A 25436-nucleotide genomic window follows, 5' to 3' on the forward strand; every position below is an offset into this window, starting at 1 on the left:
AGGAAAAAGGGAACCATTATCAAGTATGTAATTGATATTATTTGTTAGATGAACACACATCGGCTTCTCACAAGAAGCCCAACTCTTTTCAACTGGCAAGACGAGAGAAACTGAAGAAAGGGCAGCATCCCCAAAGCATACTTGTTGCCAACGAATCAAAAAATCAGGCCAATGTCCTCATGCCAAAACTCGATTACGAGATTGACCTGGCACAGCTTCTCCGACACTTGGTGAAAATTATCTTTGCTGTCTTCTTTATGTGGGGAAACAGGCAAAGAGTGATTGCTTCCGCTTCATACACCAACTCAATTACTGAGATAAAAACGGAAATAATGTCCTAGCAAGATGCAACTCTCAGTCCCACCTTACATCTGGATGGGCAGTTCATAGATTTTGATCTTTACATGCCCTCAAGAACTTCCGAATGGTGACCTTTGACCCCATTTCCTTTTCTCTTACATCCTCCTGCTGCAATCTTCCCCGCTCTGACTCAGCTTTGGTCACCCTGAGCACTCAGCGAGGTAGAAAATGGATGGGGAGGGTCAGGAGAAGACATCACAAAGCTGGATGAAATGGCAGAGCTGGGATACCCAGAGATGCAACATGGAAATGGCCTAGAATCAGTCCCTGAGGACAGGCTGTGCTACAGCTCATGACTGGACACCTTGCTGCTGACCAAGAAGTCCCGAGACAGGTCTGGAAACATTTGCTTTTCCTGGGCACCAGCAAATCACCAGGCCATTTCAACTCATGAAGTGAGTACCTTCCTGGCACTAGGCAATAAGCTAGTGCTGGGAAATCAAAGGCAAAAAGGCACAGACCATGTGCCATAGTAACTGCAGTTTAGCTGGGAGAGTCTGTTACACAAGAATTTCAATATAGCAGTTAAACACCCTGACTCTAGATCCGATTCTTGAACCCTACTCCCACTTATGCTATATCACCTTAGACAATCAAACTCTTGGGGCTTTAGTTTTATCCTCCATAAGATGGAGCTAGCAACTACATTACAGAGAAAGAGCTTAGAGCAGTAGCGGGCATAGTTTCCATCACGAGACCACTGCCTCCTCCTGAAATCCTTGTCCCTGAAATGGTGAACAAGACGGACCGCATTTATGATATTGCAGGCATAATTACTGTTCAAAGTATCTGACATATTTTAACTCATATTTTAATCTTTTTCACAGAGGGTACTACTATTATCTGCATTTTGTATATCTGAGGCAAAGAATGATTCAGTGCTTTGCCCAAAGTTCTCAGAGAGGCAATATATAACAGTTGCTAAGGGTGTACATTCCGGGGACAAACTACCTGCATCTGCTACTTAGAAGCTGTGTGACCTTGGGCTAACTACTTAACTTCTCTGGGTCTGTCTTCTGCCTGTTTACTCTCAATTTATTCCCCATCTTTCCCATCACTTCTGAGAACTACTTTTCCCAAGCTCCCTTGCTAATGAGGGTCTGGTTAGTTCAGCCAACGGGAAGCACTGGGGGAGCTTAATGGGTAGGAGGGGGGACTGTCAGGTTGTTACCCGCCGTCTCTGTTTGGGGTGGCAGCTCTGGCAGGGGCTGCATCTCCTCCCGGGTTCCAGTTGCCGTTAGGCTGCCCCAGCCCCTCAGCTCTGGTGACATCACCTTCTTCCCCTGTCCCTCTAACCTGCAGGAGCAGCTTCTTCCTGTTGATGATTTCTAGGTTGCTTTGCCATCTACTATCTGCCTTTCCTGCTCTTGCAATAATTCCCTTGTAGTCAGAGCCCTGTATCAAGTTTCCGCTGGGGAACTACTTGAGCAACATCAGCTTTTCTGACTGGACTGTGACGGATACACTTTGTGCTTCAACTTCCTTGTCTGCCAGAAGGAAATTATAATTGCACCTCAGGGGGCTGTTGTGGAACTAAATGAGTGAATGTATTTAAAATGCTCGAACAGAGCCTGGCACACAGTAAGTGCCAACTGTTCTGGAACACACAGCCAAGGCACCAAAATCCCTTTCTAGGATCTTAAGGAGGAGATCCTGAGGCTTTAAAGGATGAGTAGGAGTAAACCAGCTAAAGAGAAGGGATCAGACAGCTCAGCGGCCAAGAGGTGAAAGAGAGCAGATGTCCTTCCAAGAGCCAGAAAAGGGAAGAGGTTCAGAAAGTCTGGATCACGTGGATAATACAAGGTGAGGGTAGGGAGTGTGGGAAGAAGGATGAGGGTGGAGAGATCAGAGCCCAGAGCAGGCCTTTTAAGGCATGTTGAGGAGCGCTAAGTTAATTAAACACGGAGCCCATTAGACTGAGGTGGCTCTAATGTCGGTTGGTCTACACAAGCAAACCAAAACCTAAGCCTGCTAATGCCTCAAGGCTAAGAAATCAAAACCTAAGGACAACCAATCACAAACAGCCAATAAGGCTTTAAGCTGTAGCCAATGAGATAATTTCCTTTCTTTGCTTCCACACCTTCTCTGTAGGTCTTTCCCCTGGTTCCTGTCCATAGTGCGCTCCTAGCCACTTTTGGTTTGGCACTGCCCTATCCACATCGATTTTTTTTCTCAAATAAACTCTAAAAATGTTTACTATGCCTCAGTTTATCCTTTAACAGGAGTTCAGATTTTGACCTGAGGACAGTAGGAAACCATTGGAGCATTTTAATTAGCAGAGTGGCACAACTAAATTTATGTTTTAGAGATTTCTTTTGTTGTAATACGGGAAGTATACGGGGTGGGAAGGAGAAAAGAGAGAAAGACAGAAAGAGCCATTAGGTCATTGCATGTGTCCAGGAAAGAGGCAATAGCTTGGACTAGGGTGGTGACAGTGAAAACAGAAAGAAATAGAAATTTATTCCAGAGGCAAAAATGATAGGCTTGGCATTGGATTAGATATGGGAGGCAAGCGAGAAGGAGGCTTCAAAAATGATGCCCAGGTTTCTGACCGGGGTAAATGTAAAACAGCAAGCAGCACAGCAGAGTTGTTTAAAGTGTAGGCTCTGGGGACTTCCCTGGCACTCCAGTGGTTAAGGCTCTGTGCCCCCACTGCAGGGGGCACGGGTTCTATCCCTGACCGGGGAACTAAGATCCCGCATGCCGCGCGGCCAAAACAAAACAAACCAAAAAAAAAAAGTATGGGCTCTGTCTACACAGCCTATGTTCAAACCCCAGCTCTACCCATGATGAACTCTTGAACCTGGGGCAAGGCACTGAACACTTTTTGCCTCTGAAGTGTGAAATGGCAACAATAACTGTACTTTCTGTATCGGGCTCTTGAAAAGGTGAAATGAGGTAAAGCATGTTAAATGCTTGGAACCGAGCCTGGAATACCATGAGCAGAGTCAATCTTGGTCACTATCCCAGCGACAAGGATCTCAGGAGAAGACACACTCACAGGGGTGGGAGCATTGTGAATTCAGATCAAACATGCTGAGTTTGAGACATCTATGGAAGCAGAGAAAGAGGTCTGGGCTAGAGAGATGTAGATTTAATTTTAGAGCCATCACAAATAGAGAAGACAACGGGAGCTATGGGAACGGATGAGGTTGTCCAGAGAGTGTAGGTAAAGTGAGGACAGATAAAAGTCATAGGGCAAACCCAGGGGATGTCAACATTTAAGTCAGCATTTTCAGGAAGAGAGGCCAAGGAAGAAAGCAGAGAAAAGCAGAGAAGTCAGAGGGGAGCCTGCAGTGGCCAGTTGTGAGGGGAAAACAAAGACACTGTAAGAATAGTAGGAGCTGGACTGAGAGTTATTGATGTGACTTGAGGTCTCCCCTTATCATCCTCTCCAGCCAGGGGCCTTGTGACATGGCAGCAAGAAGCTTGTCTCAGTTGATGTGCAAAAGAGCAAACACCAGACATCCATGTTTGATCCTCTGTGCTGATCCAGAAACACCTGGAGCTCACCTCGGTGACTGGGAATGGCAAAGCCCAATTTTTCTGGCCACTCCACTGAACCCCTGATCTTTTCCTTCATGTGACAAACTAGATAGTGGATATTCCTTCTGGGTTCAAACAGCTGCCATAATTGAGAACAAACATGAGTCTGACTATCTTCTTCTGCACAGAAGACCATTTGTAGATTCCTCATCTCCTTTCTAAGGTCCAAAAAACCTTTTAAGTAATTGTGATCTCAATTTTTTCTTTTTTGTTAAAGAGTATGATTCGAGAAGTTTGTTCCATGTGCTGTATTTATTAGAATCCCAAGACCCGGCCCAAGGCCTCACTCCCAGGATTCTGATGGCAATGCCAGCATTCTATTGGCCGCAGGGAGGTCTTTGCTAGAGGACACTGAGAGGATTACTCTGATTCAATGCAGAAATGTTGGGAAACTGCTTTATATTCTGTCTAGCACAAGCAAGGAGGAGTTGTTATTTTTATCATCATCAGAGCCCTCTACTACATAGTTTTGGGAAGTGGTAATAAAAGCAGAATACTTCTCTCTTAAATTCAACTACCCCCAAACTTTCATTAATACCCAATTAATTTTAGCAAAGTTCAGCACTAAGCTCTCTGTAGCACTTTGGCATGGTAGTACCTGTGCATTTGGAATGACACAGTAATCTCTTACTCTAAGAAAAAAAATTACCCTGGCAACATGATCCTTTTAGCTTAAGATGAACCGGTTCCATTTCTCATTCCTCCATTCTCAAGGTTAATTGGGTTGCTAAACTCCCACAAACTAAAAAGAAAGTGCTAACAGTGTCCAGACCAGCCTGGAAGGGACATGGAGAAAAACCAGAATTGAGGTTGACCAGTCTGGTGTCAAATGTGACCCCATTTGTCAACATGTGACCAATGAAAAGGGGGCACACGTGTTTTGAAATTAATCTCCACCAAAAACAAGACATATTAGCATAATGACTGTATTATATAGCAAAAACATAAATGGCAATCCACTCTCGTAAAATATTTGTGTTGAAATTAGGAAATGGTAGCACATTCAAACACAAGAGCTAATGGAAGCCCTGAATATAGATTATATTCCATCTGGCTGCCAAGAGCCTGCCTCCACACATTAACCACAGGACCAAGCAGAGAAGGAAACTAGCTTTTAAAAATGCAAAAGAGAAAGAGATTTTATCTGAAAATACCAAGTCATAGGACGTGAAGAGTCATCAATTTCATGGACTGTTTATGAGTCAGATGTTAATTCTGATGCTGTCTTCAAACACATAGAGAGAAAAGAGAGATTTTTCTCCCTTTAAACTTGAAAGAGGTGGTTGAGGCAGGTAGCCCACAGCTGGTAAGTGGCATTTGGTTGTTTAAAATAATTTTGACGACCTGGCTTTGACATTCCCTGCATTTGCACAATAAACAGATCTGCTGTTTCTATCCCTCCATTTTAAATGCTAGCCCCATGGGACCATGTCACCATAGCATTTTGCAAGAGCTATGTTTTGCACTCTGAACAACAAGCCTATGTTTACAAAACGAAATTATTTTTTCCAGTTTCAGCTTTGCTTATTAACAAAGTAAAGCAGATATTTCTCAAGCCAAAATGTCCCCTTTGTTTATGGTTGGCGATCTTGATCCAAGTGAAAAAACAAAATCTACTGATGAGTACAGAAAATCACCACCATGCAGAAATCTCTCTTTACAAAAATCCTGTGGCACACAACCATGTACTCATAGAAAGTCAACAACGGCTATTTGCAGTCAATCCAATTCCTCTATTTAGGAGATTTTTGTGACATAAATAGATCAGAGAGTCTTGCAAAATGTGTATTTATCGTTGACCCTTTATGTTTTTCAAAATTTGTTTGGAATATTGAGGAATGCTATCCTGAGTGTGTTGGTTTCTTTCTGTGCAAACTCTGATGAAAAACAGGGACCATGAACAGGAGGAAAAAGTTTAGTCCAGGCCCCGGGTTGATATGGAAGATCACCTCTGGGCTAGGGCCGGGAGTGCTTTAGTTCTCCTTGTGGGAATCTCTAGGGAAGCTCTAACTCCCCAATATTAATCAGATCTGCAGACCCCCTTGCTTAAAACCCTCCAATGGCTCTTACTCTTAAATAAAACTCCTTACCCTGGCCAAAAAAACCCTACACAATCTGGCCCCTGCTTAGACCTTACCAGTCCTGTTAGGGGCTGAATTGTGTCCCTCTAAAATGTACATGTTGACGTCCTAACCCCAATACCTCAGAATGTGACTGTATTTGTAGATAGGTTATTGAAAGAAGTAATTAAGGTAAAATAAGGTGATATGAGTGGGCCCTAATCCAACATGATGGGTGTCCTTATGATAAGAAGAGATTAAAACACGGACATGCACAGAGGAAGGCCATGTGAAGACACAGGGAAAGCTGGCCATCTAAAAGGCAATGAGAGAGGCCCAAGAAGAAATCAACCCTGCTCACACCTTGATCTTGGACTTCCAACTTCCAGAAACATGAGAAAATAAATTTCTGTTGTTTAAGCCACCCAGGCTGTGGTTCTTTGTTACAGCAGCCCTAACATACTAACATACAACCTCACTCACTCTCCACTTCCACTCTGAGATCCAGCCATCCTTGCCTTCTTCCTGTTTCTTTCAACTGCCTGACTGGTTCCCACTGTAGGTCCTTTGCACCAGCTGTGCCTGCCAACTGATCTTTGCATGGCTGCTCCTTCTTGTTTTTCAGGTCTTAACCTAAATATCACATCCTCAAAGACTAGATAATCTAGAGTAGCTCCCCTGATCCCCATTCTCTATCTCTTCACCCTTTTAAAAGTTGCCATCATAGCACTTATTACCACCTGCTTTTCTTGTTAACTTATGTACTTTCTTACCCTTTGTGTCCCCCAGTGAGCTCCCTGAGGATAGACACAAGATGTTTATCTTGTTCACTATGTAGCCCAAGTCTTAGAACAGAGCCCAACACTTGGTAGGGGACTCAGGAAATATTTATTGAATGAAAAACGTTTAAATGAATGAATAGCAACTGAAAAATTTTTTTATTTAAAATTTTAAAATCAATTAATTAACAAGAAATGACTGCCATAAGGTAAAGATAATTAGACTTGGTTGAATGAAGAAAATTTGACTGAACTGAATTGAATTAAGCAAATGGAAAACAACCAACTTATAGAATTCAATTTTTAAAATTTTATTCTGTGATCTAGTCTTGATCATGAAGTCTCTATTTCTCAAAAATAAAGCAAAGGGGGATACATAGGGTCTATTAAAAGAGAAGACTTTCTGGAGATGGTTCCATCTGAAGAGGAAAATTAGGAGAAAGGGTATTAGGGAGATTACTATACACTGTGTTCTCTTTTGTACTGTTCAAAACTTTTGCCAGTGCATCCATAACATTTAGAAAGAATTTTTACAAGAGATAAAGCAAAGAATTGCACAATTACTTGCCTTGAGGATGTAGATGAAACTCTGACCATTTCCCCATCTGCCCCAAATACACCATCATTCCTACTTCTGCCCCTTTGTTCCTGTTGATAATGCCGGGAAGACATTATCTTCTTCCCTCATCTCTTCTACAAGTTTTCCTGTCAAGTCCACAATCTCTTGTGTAGGTGGACTGCTTTGAATTATAATTTTTTACTTAACATATCTGTCTTAACTTGAGCTTCGTGAAGGTAGAGACTTGGTCCTACTCGTGTTATTAATCACATGACATTTAGCCCATGAAAGGGCTCCATAGATACTTGTTGACTGCATAAATATGTAGAGTACAGCTCTTCCCTAAAGGTCTCAGCTGACCTATCCAATTCTTCATTCCTTTCCTGAGCTCCTCTTAATTCTTATTATCTGCTCTTTCAGTTCTAGCACTTGATACCCTACAGCATATCAAGAAGGTGAAGGACAGCACTCAGCTCAATGAACACTTGACCAGGGGCCCAAGTAGAGAAGCATTCTACTTACCTGATTTAATCTAAAAGAAGAAAAATGAAGAAGTAGTAGAGCCTCCTCACTGAGGCCTTTTATTTTTTTTAATTGAGATATAATTCACATACCACTAAATTCACCCTTTTAGTGTACAATTTAGTGGTTTTTAATATCATCACTAGGATGTGCAACCATCACCACTATCTAACTCCAGAATATCTTCATCACCCCAAAGAGAAAGCTCATACCCATTAGTAGTCACTCTCCATTTCTCCTCTCCCACCAGCCTCTGGCAACCACTAATCTACTTACTGTCTCCGTGGATTTGCCTATTCTGGACATTTAATACAAATAGAAGCATGCAGGCCTCTGTTTCTGGCTTCTTTCACTTAGCATAATGTTTATAAGGTTCATCCAAGTTGTAGCATGCATCAGTACGTCATTCCTTTTTATGGTTGAATAATATTCCATTGTATGGATATAATATTTAGTTTATCTCATCCTCAGTTGATGGACATTTATGTTGTTTCCACTTTTGGGTTATTATGAGTAATGTTGCTATGAACATTCATGTACAGGTGTTTGTATGAACCTACTTTTTCAATTATCCTGGATATGTATCTAGGAGTGGAGTATTCTGGGTCATAAACACACATAATAACTTTATGTTTAACTTACTGAGGAATCAACAAACTTTTTCACAGCAGCTGCACCATTTTACATTCCTACCAGCAATAGATGAGGGCAAGGCATTTTTAAAAGAGATTAGATAATCACAGATGAAGAATTTTGTACTTTAAAGACTGCCCAAGGTCAAAAGAGAGAGGAAAGGGATTTTTTTTAGGGAGGAAGATGTTTTATTAGGGGAATGAATGGCTCACAAAGTCCTGTTGACTCATTTTCAGTCAACTTTACCATGGCCTTGCTTAATTCACATTTACATCATGTGTTCAATCTTAACACAAATAGCCTGGGTGTCTAGGGCATTTTTCCCAAGCAGTATGAGCACCTTCGAGACATCCTTTAATATGTGTAGTTTTGTTTCCTCTTCAGTAGGGAGGAATAGGTCTTCCTCTGCCCACTTAGCTTTATTTCTGGACATAAACTTTTCAAAAAACAGGAAGTTCAGCTTTACTTTAAACCACCAAGCTGCCTGAATGGATTTCATCCATTATTTCAGAGTTTTTATTTTAAACTCTAGGCTAAGCTTGAAGAGAAAGCAACCTAGATGGGTAATAAAAAGGATTCTGACTCTATGGGTATATGCATGCAACTTATGGATGAAGTACCAACAAATAGAAGAAATATATTTACAGATGAAAGTGAACCTACCTACATTTATTTCACTAAAATTGATTTTTTCCCCTCATCAGAGATTTCTCTATTCACGCCACTCAGCTTCCCCAAAAGAATCAGCACAAGGCCACAAACTCAAAAAAACTCCCTCTCTGTTCATAAAATGCCTGCCCTGGGCTTCCCTGGTGGCGCAGTGGTTGAGAGTCTGCCTGCCAATGCAGGGAAGGGGGTTCGAGCCCTGGTCTGGGAAGATCCCACATGCTGCGGAGCAACTAGGCCCGTGCGCCACAACTGCTGAGCCTGCGCATCTGGAGCCTGTGCTCCGCAACAGGAGAGGCCGCAATAGTGAGAGGCCCGCGCACCACGATGAAGAGTGGCCCCCGCTTGCCACAACTAGAGAAAGCCCTCACACAGAAACGAAGACCCAACACAGCCACAAATAAATAAATAAATAAATAAAAATTAAAAAAAAAAAATGCCTGCCCTGACTCCACGTCCACGCCCTCAATAAACAGACAAGCCCTTGCCCCATACCCTAAAAGGCAATCTTCCGAGGCCTTGACCTCAGAGAGCCTGTTTCGAAAGAGAGGCCATTCTATCTGCCCAACTATTCTCTCTTCTCCAGAGACAGGCAGTGGCAGTGGCTCAGCTGATCTGGGCAGGCGTGACTGTAGAGAGGGGAAAAGAGATTGAGAAGGAAGAGAGAGCTCCCTTGAGCTAGGATATGAGGTAGCAGATGAGGCAGGCTGTCGATCAGCTGTCACTCAGCAGCATGACCAGCGGTGCTCTCCTTTCTGAGGCTGTGGGGGAAGTGCTCTGAGTTGTGTTCTAGGATAGCTCCCTTGAGGTGTACCAGCAGAGGTGAGGACATCCTGTGATGAGCTCTGATATGCAAAGGGAAAGGAGAACTATAGACACTACAAGGGAAGTCTGATTCTCGACCCTCCTCCTCATCACATGTCTAAGCCTCCATTTCTCCAGCTCAAGAGTGTAAATGAGGCAATGCAACAGTCTGAGAGAATGCATATAAGAAGGTTGCTACTAACTGGATAAAAAACTAACTCAAAATTAGTGGTTCTCCAACTCCAGTGTGTATCAGTGTCATCTGGAGAGCTTGTTAAAACACAAATTACTTGGCTTCACTCCGAGGTTCCATTCGTCAGGTCAGGGTAGGGCCTGAGAATTTGCATTTCTAACAGCTTCCCAGGCAGGGCATGCTGATTCAGCTGGTCAAGGACCACACTTTGAGAACCACTACGAAAGCACAAGAAAAATGTCAGCTAGAGTTATAATGGGCAATCACGAGGAATGCCCAGACTGAACAGTAAGAAGAAACAATTCTGTCCAGAATAAGCAAGAAAATAATAAAACATATACAAATAATAGAACATGTAATGCTTGAGTTGCCAGAAGCAAAGTGATCTGGTCTTTAAAGTCGGAAAGAGCAGGGATTAATCAAACAGACATTTTTGATCAACCCCTGTCCTCCAACCTAAAGGAAGAGACAAAGTCCACCATCCCCTTGATAAGCACTTGGCCTTGTAGCCTCGGCTTTCTCTCTTCACAGATGAGGAATCCCGTTCCCTAATTCACAAACAGCAGGGAGAAGATAAGAACTGAGGGAAATGCCCACCACACCCTGCCCGATCACTGCCTCTAGTAATAGTGCCGTCCATGGGTTTAAGACTTCATGGTTTTAAAAAGCTTTCCAGGGAATTCCCTGGCAATCCAGTGGTTAAGACTTTTCACTTTCACAGCTGAGAACGTAGGTTCAATCCCTGGTCAGGGAACTAAGATCCCACAAGCCACGCAGTGTGGCCAAATAAATAAATAAATAAATAATTTTTTAAAATAAAAAAACCTTTCCAGTGATCAAGACAGTGTAATATTGAAAGAACAGACAAATAGATCAATGGAACAGAATAGACAGCCCAGAAATAGGTCCATATAAATATAGTCAACTAAAATGATCTTTGAAAAAGTAGCAAAGTCACTTCCATAGAGAAAGGGTACTATTTTCAACAAATGGTGGTGGAACAACCAGACATCCACATGCAAAAGAGAAAGGAAGGGGGCTTCCCTGGTGGCGCAGTGGTTGAGAGTCCGCCTGCCAATGCAGGGGACACGGGTTCGAGCCCTGGTCTGGGAAGATCCCGCATGCCGCGGAGCAACTGGGCCCGTGAGCCACAACTACTGAGCCTGCGCGTCTGGAGCCTGTGCTCCCAACAAGAGAGGCCGCGACGGTGAGAGGCCCGCGCACCACGATGAAGAGTGACCCCCGCTTGCCGCAACTGGAGGAAGCCCTTGCACAGAAACGAGGACCCAACACAGCCAAAAAAATAAAAAAAATAAATAAATAAATAAATAAATAAAAAGAGAAAGGAAGGGAGGAAGGAAGAAAAGAAGGAAGGAAGGGAAGGAGGGAGGGAGGGAGGAAGGAAATGAATATGAACAAAGACCTTGCACCTTTCACAAAACTTAACTCAAAATAGATCATAGACCTAAATGGAAAACCCCAAACTATAAAACTTTTAGAAGATAACATAGGAGAAAAATCTAGATGACTTTGTGTTTTTTAGATACAACACCAAAAACAGGATCCATGAATGAAAGAATCAATAAGTTGGACCTCATTAAAATTTAAAACTTCTGCTATGTGAAAGACATTGTTAAGAGAATGAAAAGACAAGTCACAGACTGGGAGAAAATATTTGTAAAACTGATATCCAAATATACAAAGAACTCATAAAAGGACTGATACCCAAATATACAAAGAACTCATAAAACTCAACAATAAGAAAACGAATAAACCGAATTTAAAGATGGGCAAAAGACCTGAAAAGACACATCTGCAAGAAAACATACAGATGGCAAATAAGCATACGAAAACATGATCAGTATCATATGTCATTAGGAAATTGCAAATTAAAATAAGATACTACAACACATCTATTAGAATGGCTAAAATCCAAAACACTGACAACACCAAATGCTGGCAAGGATATGCAGCAACAGGAATTCTCATCATTGCTGCTGGGAATGCAAAACGGCACAGACTCTTTGGAAGACACTTCAGCAGTTTCTCACAGAGCTAAACATAGGGTTATCATACAACCCAGCAACTGAAATCCTAGGTATTTTTCCAAATGAGCTGAAAAGTTTACATCCACATAAAAACCTGCATGTGAATGTTTATAGTGGCTTTGTTCATAGTTACCAAAACTTGGAAGCAACCAGGATGTCCTTTAACAGGTGAATGGGTAAACAGACAGTGGTACATTCAGACAATGCAATATTATCCAGTGATTTTAAAAAAAGAAAGAAATGAGATTTCAAGCCACAATAAAACATGGAGGAACCTTAAAAGTATCACTGTTAGGTGAAAGAAACCAATCTAAAAAGGCTATATAATATATGATTCCAATTATATGACCTTCTGGAAAAGGCAAAACTAAAGAGGCAGTAAAAAGATCAGTGGCTGCCAGGAATTCAAGGGGAGGGGGAAGGGATGAATAGGTGAAACTCAGGGCATTTTAAGGGCAGTGAAATTATTCTGTATGATACTGTAATGGTAGATATATGACATTACACATTTGTCAAAATCCATAGTGCTGTACAGCACAAAGAGTGAACCATAATATAAAGTATGGACTAGCTAATAATAATATATCAATATTGGTTCATCAACTGCAACAAATGTGCCATACTACTACTGGATGTGAATAATAGCGGGAACTGTGGGCAGGGGTGGGGGGTGGGTAGTATTTGGGAACTCTCTGTACTTTCTGAGCAATTTCCCTGTAAACCTAAAAATGCTCTAAAAAAATAAAGTCTTTTTACAAAAGCTTTCCTATATATTATTTCATATAATCTTCAGACCAACTCTATTTGGTGGAGTAAATGTGATTATCTCCCTATTTGAGATGAGAAAACTGATGTACCGTTATTCACACACAGTCTGTTGCAAACTAAGATTGAACATTTGATCTCCTGATTCCAGTCTCTGGATCCTTTCCATTGCACTGCACTCTCTCTCTCGGGTGTGCTATGCTGGGACAACCCACACGTTCCCACATCCTCCTGTTACTTCTTATAGATGCTGCCAAGGCCAAAGAGAACCCAAGACAGGCAGGAAAGAGGAACGGGTGTGTGGACAGAGCTGAGGGCACAAACGCTTTCTTTGGGGGCGACTCCATGATTCCCCTGGGTCCCCTGAGCACCCGACACCCATTCACCAACTTAAAAAGTGAGGCTTTGGGGATGAGTCAAGGGAAAAGGCATTATATCTCTAACTTGCTGTGGTTTTTATGTCCCTAAATTATTCAGATTTTCCTAATAGCATATTTCCAAAACTTCAGCCCTTCACATCCTATCTTCACAAATTTTGCTGTGCCTGCCTATCACTTACACTATTTTTATTGGATATTTCCTTTGCAGAGACATTTTTATTTAGGCTCGTCCTAAACAGAGCCAACTTATAAAATCAAAAGTGTTCATCTTTGTACCACTTCACACCTCCTTGAGTGCCCAGGGGCATCTGTAACACACTTCAAGAACTGCTGCCCTAGGGAAATTCACCCCAAAACTCAGAGCCCACTAGATGGAAACCAGGGACCTTGCTCCCCTCCGTATTCCTAGCAGCCAGCACAGTCTCCGGAAGATAGTGGGTGCTCAGAAAAACATTTGTTGACTAAATGAATGAATGGTTAAAAACTACTTCGTTGCCCAATCTTCCAGCAGCTGTTAACAAATCTAACTTCCTAGTTGCAGCCCTAATCAACAACCTCCCATTGTCCCCCTGAGCTCTTGGCACCCTAGACCCTACCCCAGCCACCGTCAGCTGCTGTTGGTCAGTGTGGATCATTCCAGCTAGGGCAACACACAGCTATTCCCAGCCCCGCACATTCCAGGGTCCCGTCTGCCTCGACGGTTCTGACCCACTGTGCCCTGAGTGTCCAGGGAAAAGGCGCCTCTCCTGAGAAGCCTTCCCCAACCCCCCTGGTTGAACTCTCTCCTTTTTGCACTCGTAACAAGAACTCTATTGCTCTCATTATTCTCTATCATAATCATCCATTTTCAAGAGTAAGCTGTGTGTGGGCAGGAACCACGTCTTTCTTGTTGGCCCTGTGCCTGGTTCCAATAGTGCCCAATAGGTGCTTCTGAAGTTAATACTGCTTGGGTTTGCCTTCTCCGTACATGGGCGCTCCTGTGTTTGATTCATCCTCAGGTTCCTAGCGCTTACCACGTGCCTGGTACATAGCAGACCCTTAATTAACCTCATGGAAGGAAGGGAAGGAGGGAGAGATGGAAGGAGGGAGGGAGGGAATTTAAACTGAAAGGTACAATATATAATTCCATTAGTCTGATGGCTGGAATACCGGCGAGAAAAGTCAGCCATGAACCAGGTGCTACCTCCAGCCATGCCTGGTCATAGCCAGAAAGAAACAAATAATAATTGAGTGACTACTCGGAACCAAGTATCATATTAGGTACTTTCCATAGTTTATCTCATTACTTCTTAACTCTGTACCAAAGGTACTATTATTCACAATTTACAAACACTGAAAAGTAATTTGTTTCCAGTAGTGAAGCATAATTTTTCTATGTTACTTCTATACAATCTGGGGCTGGAGCCTCACTCTCCTCCCAAAGGGAGCGGTGCCCAAGGAAAACTCTCTTCTCCCTTCTCTCTGTCTGAAGGCAGTGACCTTGAACTCAACCACCCTCCTCCCTTCCAGATGTCAGAGGGAGAAGCCTCACATGGCAGAAAGTGCTCTGGGACCCATCCCCTTGTCTTCCATTTTTTTCCCCTCCTTGCAAGGCGTGCTAAAAATTTGCGCTGACAACAAAGTGAATTTCATTGTGAAGTTTATGCAGACCCTGCTGACAAGTTCATGGAAACCTGCACAAATTGCTTAATGTGATGCATGTCACTAATATGTACAGCACATCCTGTGTTGAAAGTGATACTTTTCCACTGATGGTAACCTCTCCTTTGACCTTGGAGCTCAACAAACTGCTAAAATCAGGTGATATTTATATGTGGAACATGTGACACATTATGCCCCTTTGCTTGGTGACCCATACAAGTAACAAATGGCAGCCAGACTAGAAATAAACATCAAATTGTTACATAAATTCCACTTAAAGAAGGATGACTTGGGGAAGCACTCAGCTAGAAAGGATTCTCCCAAGATTTGTTTGCTCTGAAGTAGAAGGGAAGAGCATGTTATCTCTGGTTTGAAATGACATCTGATGAAATTTCATGGAAGGTGAGGAAACATCATACTCTGAGCAATGGTTCTGATCCAGTTTAGTACTTCCCCCTTCTCTCCTGCCACTTTCCCATCTTGCCCACTAAAGAACTTCTCATGTGAGAGGCTAAGAAAACCAACCAATGTAACGTTTAGTTGAAATTGAGTGCTAGAAACTTATGGGGAGAAATCCAGAATTAAGCTAAGCAATTGCCTCCAGAAAATTAATTGGGACCAACTCTGAGCATAGTTATAAAATCTCCAGCATTCCCTTCCTTTGTCCCTCTACCCAATTCCCTTTCAAACTTGAGCCTCTCTCTCTCTCTCCCTCCCCCTCCTCTTTCTCTCCCATATTCTCCCATATTTCTTATTTAATTAACTTGTTTTCAAGAAAGGAAAGAATCTTACGTTAGTCATTCACACTTTAGTGTGAATTTAAAGTCAGTGAGTCAACTCTCACAGGAATGAGGATTTCAAGGCATAGCTCTACTTGTGGAATGGCTGTTCTTTGAACACTTTTAAGGATATTTCATGAAACAGCTAAATACAAGGAAAAGGAGAGGAATTGCCCAAGTCTACCTAGGCAGAAAGGCAGCTTTGAGTCCAGTTTTGAGAAATGAGAGCCTTCAACTGCCACTCAGATGAATTCACAGAAGTTGACTGAGAGTTATAATTTGTCCTTCAGGGATTGACTGGTTTTAATACCCTTCTCTTCTCCTAGGAAATAGATCTATTCTGATGGCCTGTAACTATCAGCCCTGTAGGATTCATCCTCACTTGACACCTGATCTCTCTACTCCAGATGCCCTTTCCCCCACCAGGTTTTATCTGAAGAGGCACAACACGAGCTGCCTGGGCCAAATGTGGCCGTGAGTCCTTCAGCAAATTTTCTGCTCTCATGAGCACACCCCTCGGTGCAAAAAGCTGATAGCACTCTGACATGTGGCTGGTCTCCCGGAGACTCTCACTCCTCTCTCAGCCGGAAGAACTTCAAAACTCTGAGCTGGTGGAATATTCAGTCTGTTCCAAGCAAGAGAAACAAGTGTGCTCCCAAAATGAATACTGGTATTTAGAAATGCCCTAGGGTATTATAAATATAATTTTTCTGAGGTGTGAGTGTGTGTCAGGAAGAGACAGAAATGGAGTGAGTGTGTGTGTGCATGTGTGTGTGTGATGACAGAAAGGGGAGCCAGCAAAGGCTCAGTGGATCAGTGTCAAGAGCACAAGGCCAAGCAGAGAGAATATCCACTCTGTGCCCAATGACTAAATTCGGGATTTTTCTACTGCTTCCTCCCTGAAGAAGTGGGGCAAAGGGAATTAGAGAGAACGAAAAAGGGGGAAAAATGAGAGAGAAAGAGAAGCAGAAACAAAGATGGAGAGAAAGAGAGGAGTGGAGATGGGAGAGGAAGGAATAGGAAGTGGGGAGCCTTACTGGTTGTAGACTGCAAGGCCTGCACTGAGAGGGAGAGACAGCCAGAATGAGGAACTGCTGGTGCACCACAGGTCCCTCCACCAGTTACAAGTGATTCATTTCTGCCTTTATTGTGTTTGGCTAACTAACAAGTTCCATGTCCAAGTGCCCCCCTTCCCCAATTAATGCAATGCCAAGGCTAATCCACCATCCACAGGACACTCTGCTTCCTGTCAAACAGATGGGCTTGTTAGGGTAGGTCTTACTCAGCCCCTTCTGTGTCTCTGGACATGCCTGGCCCTGACATACTCTGGACTTAGGGCTGATGAATAGAATGAAGTGAAGTAAACTGACCAAGGGGACTTGTATGACCCTCACTGCCCTTTAGTCAACCCAGGTGACAGTCCGAAGCAGCAACATGGCTCCAGGGCAGGGATTCTTAACCTTTAATGTGCCACAGCTCCCTCTGGAAGGCTGGTTAAGCCTACAGACCCCTTCTCAGAATAATGTTTTAAATTTGTAAAACTCTAAAAGAAAACAATTACACTGCTATAGTTATCAAACATTTACATAATGTGATATAGTGATATTTGTACTCCTTTATCAATGCTTTAAATAGTAAGAGCTGATGAAGGGTGAAATGACTACCATCATTTCAAAGAGCGATGGGAGAAAACAATGGTTCGAGATGCCTGCAAAAACTATCAGATGTTATGAAAAGATCTGTGATTTCTATGGCGACAAAGTCACAGTGCTAATACCACTGCAGCTTGTTGCCTGCGTTCTTCCTAGAAGGAAAAGCTAGGTTTCAGGGAAAGTTTAGATAAAATAGAGATGCAGTGTTTTCCCATTCAAATTCATGAACCAGAACAAAGGAAATAAAGGGAAGGAGGTTGCAGATGATAATAATTACAATAAAAACAGAACTATAATAACAAAGCAACGTCTGCTACAAGCACAACAGCAAACATGGCTGCCATACATGGAGACTCTTCCCTGTACTACGTGCTTTCCATGTACCATTTCCCTTCATCCTCACTCTGAGGAAGGCATCCTCTTCCCACTTTACAGATGAGGCTTAGGGATTTTAGAGAACTTGTCAAGGATCAAAGCTAATGAGCAGCTGAGCCAGAAATGGAAGTTAGGGCTGTGGCTGTCAGATACCAGAGCCCACGTTCACTGTGTCTCCTTGAGAGAGGGCCGTGTGTGTGTGTGCTTGTGTGTGTAGAGGGAGAGAGACAGTGAGAGAGAGAAAGATATGAATGCCAAGAGATGCTGTTTCCTTTTCCCATCCACGCTCATGTCCCACTGCTGTGGAATGAAGACATCGGTGCCAGAGATGATAGGAGCCTATAGATCATCAACACCATCGAAAATCTTCTCAAAAACACTGAAAAGGAAGACCTATGCAAGGAGACCAGCTCCATCAGATAGTAACATACCACAAAGCCTCTGTAATTTTTACAGCACAGTAATGGCAAATGATTAGTTAGTCAGATCACCTGAATCTGGGTGGACCTAGCTCTCTGTGCAACCACAAACATGATTCATAAGCAGGTACTACCCCTGACTGAATCACACACACTGGTTTCTCAATAAGACTGCCAGGTTTGAGGGAGGAAGGAGAACAAATTATTCAAAATGGTGTTCAAGCAGGATCTGTTTCTGTTTGGGTCATCAGATGAGACCCGGACATCAATCAGTAAGTTGCCAGACCAAACTAAGCTTCATTTAACACAATCCAGCATGGCAGCAGCTTTCCTGGTGGTCACATCACATCAATGACTCATGTTGGATATATTGTCAAATAAAATCTCTCAGCCTTTGTTATACACATTGCTGCTAAGCCATGTCACATCCTGAAAGTGTGCTGTTGGCGTTTTGGACCCAATTATAAGTGTCTTTCAATTATCCCTATTAAATTTAATTCTATGGCCATGTCTCATCAGGCAAACCTGTGACCATTCTATTTTTGCATTTCTTTCATTATTAATGAGCATGTCCTGATCATCAGTGAACACTGTTTCCTCTTCTTGTCTAGCCAACATTTCAGTGATCTCTTCTAGAACCTGACATGAGGTAATCAGGAAGCTATACAGCTTGAATTCACTTTCCTCCTTCTTGAAAGAATCCACTTTCACTTTTCTCCTTCTTGAAAAATCAGATGTGCATTTGCCTATCTTATCTTTCACCTTCTCTCCCATATCCACAACTTCTCAAAGTTCCCTCAGCTGTGGTATGTAATTTGTTTAGGCCAGAAGAATGGACTATTTGAACACCTGTACTTTCACTCACCTTAAATACTTTTACTTCTCTTTTATCAATTCTTGCTCAGTCCTTTTCAGTTCAAGGATCATTTTGCTTCATTTATTCAATTGGATACTGAGTGTGTTCTAAGCACTGAAAATTCAAAGATAAGTATGTTCTCTGACTTTTAGGAAGCTTTCAGCTTATTGGAGAAAACAAATGTGCAAACAGATAAATTGTATGTGATAATTAGGAGTCAAAATAGCTTATATAATAGAGTCTATTGACTCACGTAATTTAAAGGTCCAGAGGTAGGGTAGACTTCAGGAATGGTTTGATTTGGGCTCCTTCAGTGGTGTGCTGGAATGTCTCTAACAACTCACTGACTCTCCAGAGAACAAAGCTTTGATTTATAGTGTTTGCCAATATCCATGTTGTAAATACTCCCACCATGGCCTGTTTATTTCAAGCTACCAACATTAAGTCACTGAACACAGAATTGGGACGAGATGTACATATCCATCTCTGGGCTGATGCAGGCTAGCTCCAACACACCATTGCCACCCTCATTTCTCTACAAGTCTTGTGGTTCTTCCAAACTCTGTGTGCTGGTTTTGTCCTGATGATGCAACCAGAAACTGGGACTGTATACTTTCTTGCTAGTGTCTAGTAGAAGAACAAGCTTCTCTTCCCTTAATCATCAAAAAAATTCCTGAGCTCCCCTGAAATAATCACTGTACCCCAAAAAATGGTACTCCCAGCTGGCTTAGCCTTGGGCAATGTGTTAAATAAGTAATAGTAACTTGTCCCCCATGGCTCTTCATTTCACCTACCAAGTGCTCCTTGTTGGATAGAATTAGCACCAAAAACCTTTTCTCTGGAAGGTGAAATTATTAGCAAGACAAGAAAATAGCTTGTTTATATTTGTCCATTACAATGGCTATACTAACCAGATCTTTTCAGGATTGAAATTCTCATTCACCCCCCCCCCCCCCCACTGCTGGAAGGGGTTGCTGTTGATGGTTCCCAGCTGAGTTCCTCCCCAGGCATTGCCCTTGCCAAAAGGAGCTGCCTGCTCCTCTTGGGAAGAAATTGCCTTGAAGGACAGGTTAATGGGTTGGTACGAAAGCCCTACCTCAATTCAGACATCTCTGAAGGGCTATCCCAGCTCCAGAGCTCACGTGGGGGATCAAGGGAGGCTCTTTTTGCAACCACAACATTTCCCTCTGCCTCATCGAGCTTCCGTTGCTCCATTACATTGTTCCTGTGAGCATCTCTCCACCAAATCTCCTGCATGCAAATCTCAGTGTCTATTTCCAGGCAACCCCACCTGCAATGCCCATCCTTGAACCAGTCACTGGGATGTTCTAGACAAATCGGAGCTCATCATTGAAGCCAGAGATGGTGTCAGTCTCACTGACATCCCATGGCTGCCCCACTGTGGGAAAGGGTTAGAATGGATCTTGAGAGGTAACCACACTATCTGCTACACAATACAACATGCTGAGTGATGTAAAAGACAAATGTACAATATCACAGTCCAATGACTGGTACATTGTAGGTGCTGAGAAAGAAAGAAAGCAGCCCCTGACATCTGGAAATAACCACAGCTGGAGCCCAAAAGCATTACAGGCTGGTCTGACCCTCATAGCCCAGCAATTTTGTTCCCAAGTTGGACATAAACAATTTCACAGAACACCAACCTCAGACAAGCTTACTCCGAACCATGATAGAATGAAACAAAACAAGGCCACTGTATAACTTTGTCTATGCAGAAACAAAAAAAGGGTCGCTGTGCCACCCAATCATAGGATTGCCCTTGCTCTCTGGTGGCTTCCAATCTAGAATGGATCCTCGATATCTCAGACCCTCCCCAAATTACCCAACTGAAGCTCAAATCTTATAAGTTCTTCCTAACACTCTGTTACTGAGACACCCCATGGTTCCCCAAGGAGTATGTTCTTCCTCCATCAATGAGTAAGAAGCCCATCTTGCTTCATTGTCAGCATGTTTCTGGTGGTCTTTGGCTAAAGGGCATTGACAGCACTTGGTAAGCATAGGTGGGGTGAATAACTGGGTGTATAAAGGGTGACTGTGCCACTCCTCTTTCAGGGGAGCCTTAACCGAGGAGATGACATTTGAGCTGGTTCTTGAAGGATGGTTGGGCTTTCCCAGGCAAGCAGAAGGAGAAGAGAAGACTTCTTCTTCAAAGAGAAGTCAAAGGAAGTGGCATGGGCAAAAGTTGGCTGCAGAAAAATGGAAGGGGAAGAACCATGTGGGTGGGGTGAACCGGGAGGATGTTGTGACCAAATACGGAGATCTTTATAGGTCCACTTAATCTTGTAGACAAAGAGGACAGAGAAGTGGGAGGTAAAGTGCTCTAAATTTGAAATCTGGTTGAAAGGAGAATTCCCTGAGTAACCATTACTAATTTTTTTTCTAACCCTTTTTCCTTCTCCTTTTTTTTCTATATGCAGGGGGTGTAGGAGTTGAGGTGACAGGGATCTTGCTTTTGTTAAATCAAAATTGCATATTTTGAGTTTTCCCAGTTTTCCCAATCTTAAGTTTAAGGCATATGCCTGGCAACACCAAGCCCTTTACTCCCTGAATATTGTGAATTCTGAGTAGATCTGAAAATTGAGAGGCCAGTGGTATAAGTTTGAGTCTGAGTCTGAAAGCCCAAGAATCAGAGTGCTAGTGTCTGAGGGCAGGAGAAGATGGATGTCCCAGCTCAGGCAGAGAGCAAATTTGCCCTTTCTGTGCCTTTTTGTTTTATTCATGCCCTCAAGGAATTGGACAATGCCCACCTAACACTGGTGAGGGTGATCTTTACTCAGTCCCCTGATTCAAATGCTAATCTCTTCCAGAAACACCCTCACAGACAGAAATAATGTTTTACCAGCTCTCTGGGTATTCCTTAGCCCAGTCAAGTTGACACATAAAATTAACCATCACACCTTAATAATTGGTCTTGTATCATATAAGTGTTCATTAATAGGTCTTCTGAAAATAACATATATCTGATAAAGTTGAAGTAGACCAAAATTACCCCAGTCTTATAAATCCTCCCTAGTGCCACCCTAGACTACCAATATAGAGAATTTTGTGTATATTTGTGAAATCCATGTTTTAATATTTTTACTACATATGTACTGATAAGCCATATAAATATTATTTTGTACTTTTAAACATAAGTAGTATCACAATGTTGCATCATTTTCTTGTGCACTTTTTTCACTCAATGTTATGTTTTGAGATTCAGCTTTTTTGGTTAATATATAAAAAGATTTTAGTAAACCTAAAGCCAGTAAAGACCATGTAAGTAACTACTATTATTATTTTCATTATTATTAATATATAGACTTAGACCATTCCCTGTAATTACTTTATAGTAATCTATCACTGATTATACTACATTTTACTTATCTATTCCCCTATTGGTGGATATTTAGGTTATTTCCAATTTTTGTCAATTTTAAACAATATCCTATAGGATATCCTTAAACAGGTCATGCTCACTATTTTCAAGAGTTTGTTTTTACTTAAAAGTGGATTTGCTGGGTTGTAAAGAGAATGTATTTTGAGTTTTACTAGGTATTGTCAAATTGCTCCCCAAAATGTCTGTAATCATAAGCAATGTATAAGAATTCCTACTTTTCTATATCTTTGCCAACTACAGTGTCAGATTTTTCAAAAATCTGTGGGTGCAAAGTGATAATCTTTGTTTTACCTTTCATTTCCCTGTTCACTAATAAGTGAGATTGGGCTTTTTTTTTTAACAATCATTGTCGATTTACATCCTTAAGCTTTTCCAGGGTCACCGATCCCTTTGAGAAGCTCCCTCAGAAAAATGCACATATGCACACACACCACACTTTGTATACACATCAAGGGGCTTCACAGCACCCCTGAAGACCAGCCATGGACCCCCTCAAAGTAGGGACTCTGGAGATTTTAGTGGATATAAGAACCACCTAGGAAGCATGTGAAAATGCAGATTCCCAGGGCCCATTTTTGAGGATCCTCACTCAAGGTGTCTGGGGTAGAGTCTGAAAGGTTCGTGAAGGTGATAATTTTTAGAAAGGCAGCTTTGAGGATTCCTGTATTCCCAGTTAGAAATCCTATTTCTGCTTTCCAAAATTTTCCCTTCTCCCATAGCTATGAAACAAAGGATAAAATCACCAAGTTTAACGTACAAAAGCTATAACTTGCCTTCAAACTGATGCTGTAGCTACTTTTAAATCCAGAGTTACTACTGCAGACACACCTTGTGCCTCTCATCAACTTTGTTGGTTGGGGGCAGGGCGGGTGACAAGATGAATAAGTAGGGTGACATGTGATGCAAAGAAAAACACAAGGAAAGGAAAAAATTTAGGAAATTCTAAGCTATGCAGAAAATGCTACATAAAAAGCATCTCCCTACTAAATATGAACAGTGTGTGTTTGGAATGGTTTGGGTTACTAATTTTATTACATGAGCGAGCTCATTTCTTTTCTGCCAGATACTTTAAAGATTCTCTTGTGAAAAGAAGGAAATAAATTTAGTTTCCTCTCATCTAAATTCACATAAGTGTCTGTCATAAGATGAAGAAAATTGATTGCGTCAACTGCAAATAAGATATTTTCTATTTAAAAACCTAGTACTAAGGAAGCCATGAACCAGAGAATTTGTGGAGCATTTAGAGAGCGGTTAAGAATACTTTTGGTATGATAATGATGTTACACAGATACATTTCTCCCCTTTTTATTTTTCAGGTCTGCAGATTTCAAGAGAGAGTTAATCCTTGTTTTTGACTCAGTCACATGAAATGCGTTCCTTTCTGAGCTGTTCGAAGGCCAACATCCTCTTGAACCTTCGGTGTAATTCAGCTCTGTGAATGATGTCAGGAACAAGAATTAGGATCCAGTTCTAGGACTTTAGAATGACTCACTGGTTAACTTTGGTGTAGTAACAATAGAAAAATGACTCAGTTGCTCTGTCTGTGAAACTGGGGCAGTGATGCTGGCTGCCTGCCTCGCATGAAGGGATGAAGGAAGGCTAGGTTTAGGAGATAACAGAGGCTTCTGGAGCAGGGGCCTTACAAGAGTGGGGAGGGGGACAGATGCTGAGAAAAAGCCAAAGACCATGGGGGGCAGGGGGAGGCGCAACCTGACACAGGACTCTGAGTCTTACGTATAGGCTGTTCTGTAAACAATGGAGAAAACTAAATGAAGTCAGCTCCCATCCCTTGTCATTCTGGAAACTATCTTTCTACTTTTATGGGTAACTCACTGGGTTCAGAGTAAAAATGGTGGTCCAGGCTTCCTGAAATTTTCTAATGCCCATTATCTTGTTCATTTGGCCATATAGTACTTCTCATACTATATAGATTCTCCCAATTCTACATTGTATGTTCATTAAACATAGAAGTTATAATTGATATATAAATATATATGTGTATGCCTGGTAAAATGCTTGGCACTTTCAAAATAAATACTGTATGTGTTGGGTAAATGAGTTTTTACACACAGAGTAAAACAAAACACACACACACACACACACACACACACCCCAACATTTTTCCCAGTATTAAAGCCACAAAGAAGAAGATTGGGAGGTAGCTGGGGAGACACTTCTGCTACCATACTCATTCCTGCCTGTATTATTTATGATACAGACATGATTGCAGTAATGGAGACCAAGTAACCATACTTAAACAAAATAGAAATTTATTTCTCTTCGTCATATAACATGACTGCTCCATAGTGTCACAAACCCAAGTTCCTTCCACTTCTCTTTGGGTGTTACCCTCAGCTGCATGGTCCAGGTAGCTCACCACAACATCCACATCCTGGCTGATAGAATGGGAAAAGGAAGGAGAGCACATACTGCCTCTCAAGAACACATCTCTTCTATCCACAGCCCTTCGGCTAGAACTTAGTCACATGACCACACCAAGCTGCAAGGGAGCCTGGGAAATGTAGTCTATATTCTGACTAGCCATAAGTCCAACTAAAAATCAGCGGTCTCTAACAAAAAGAAGGCAGAAAAGAATATTGGGACAACTAGCCATCTTTGTCACACTGCCCAGCATAAAAAATAAAAGCAAAAAGATGTGGATTTCCCAGAGTCACTAGAAAAGTCCCCAACAGACTCAGAAGGAGCTGGCACTAACTTGTCTCATGAGCGTATTAATCTACATGAAGTCAACCCAGATGTTCGTTCAGGGAAAACACTGTTCTCAACTTTGTGTATTTGCCTTTTAAACAACTTTTACTTTCATATATTAATCTCTGATATCTTTAAACATCCTTTCCTATACCAAATTTGGGTTTCCATACTGCAGCTAAAATTTTATGTTTTTTGGGTTTTTTTTTTTTACCTCTATGGGAATAAAAGCCCACTTACTTTGATTACTCTACATACAAGATTTGAAGATGAATGCATTCAGTGTGAAA

General features: G+C 42.0%; 1 long non-coding RNA gene across 1 annotated transcript in view; it reads right to left on the reverse strand.

Moving 5' to 3' along the window:
• Positions 1-21176, reverse strand: part of LOC309609252 — a 57206-nt gene extending 36030 nt beyond the window's left edge. The window contains exons 1-2 of the long non-coding RNA XR_014233345.1: positions 9576-21176; positions 1532-9263 (exon numbers count right to left, since the gene is read on the reverse strand). This is a non-coding gene — a long non-coding RNA (uncharacterized lncRNA). The remainder of the gene's footprint in view (positions 1-1531; positions 9264-9575) is intronic.
• Between the last annotated feature and the right edge of the window lie 4260 nt (positions 21177-25436).

The sequence above is a fragment of the Balaenoptera borealis genome (assembly GCF_965194805.1).
Source record: "Balaenoptera borealis genome assembly, chromosome: 13".
Classification (NCBI taxonomy): Eukaryota; Metazoa; Chordata; class Mammalia; order Artiodactyla; family Balaenopteridae; genus Balaenoptera; species Balaenoptera borealis.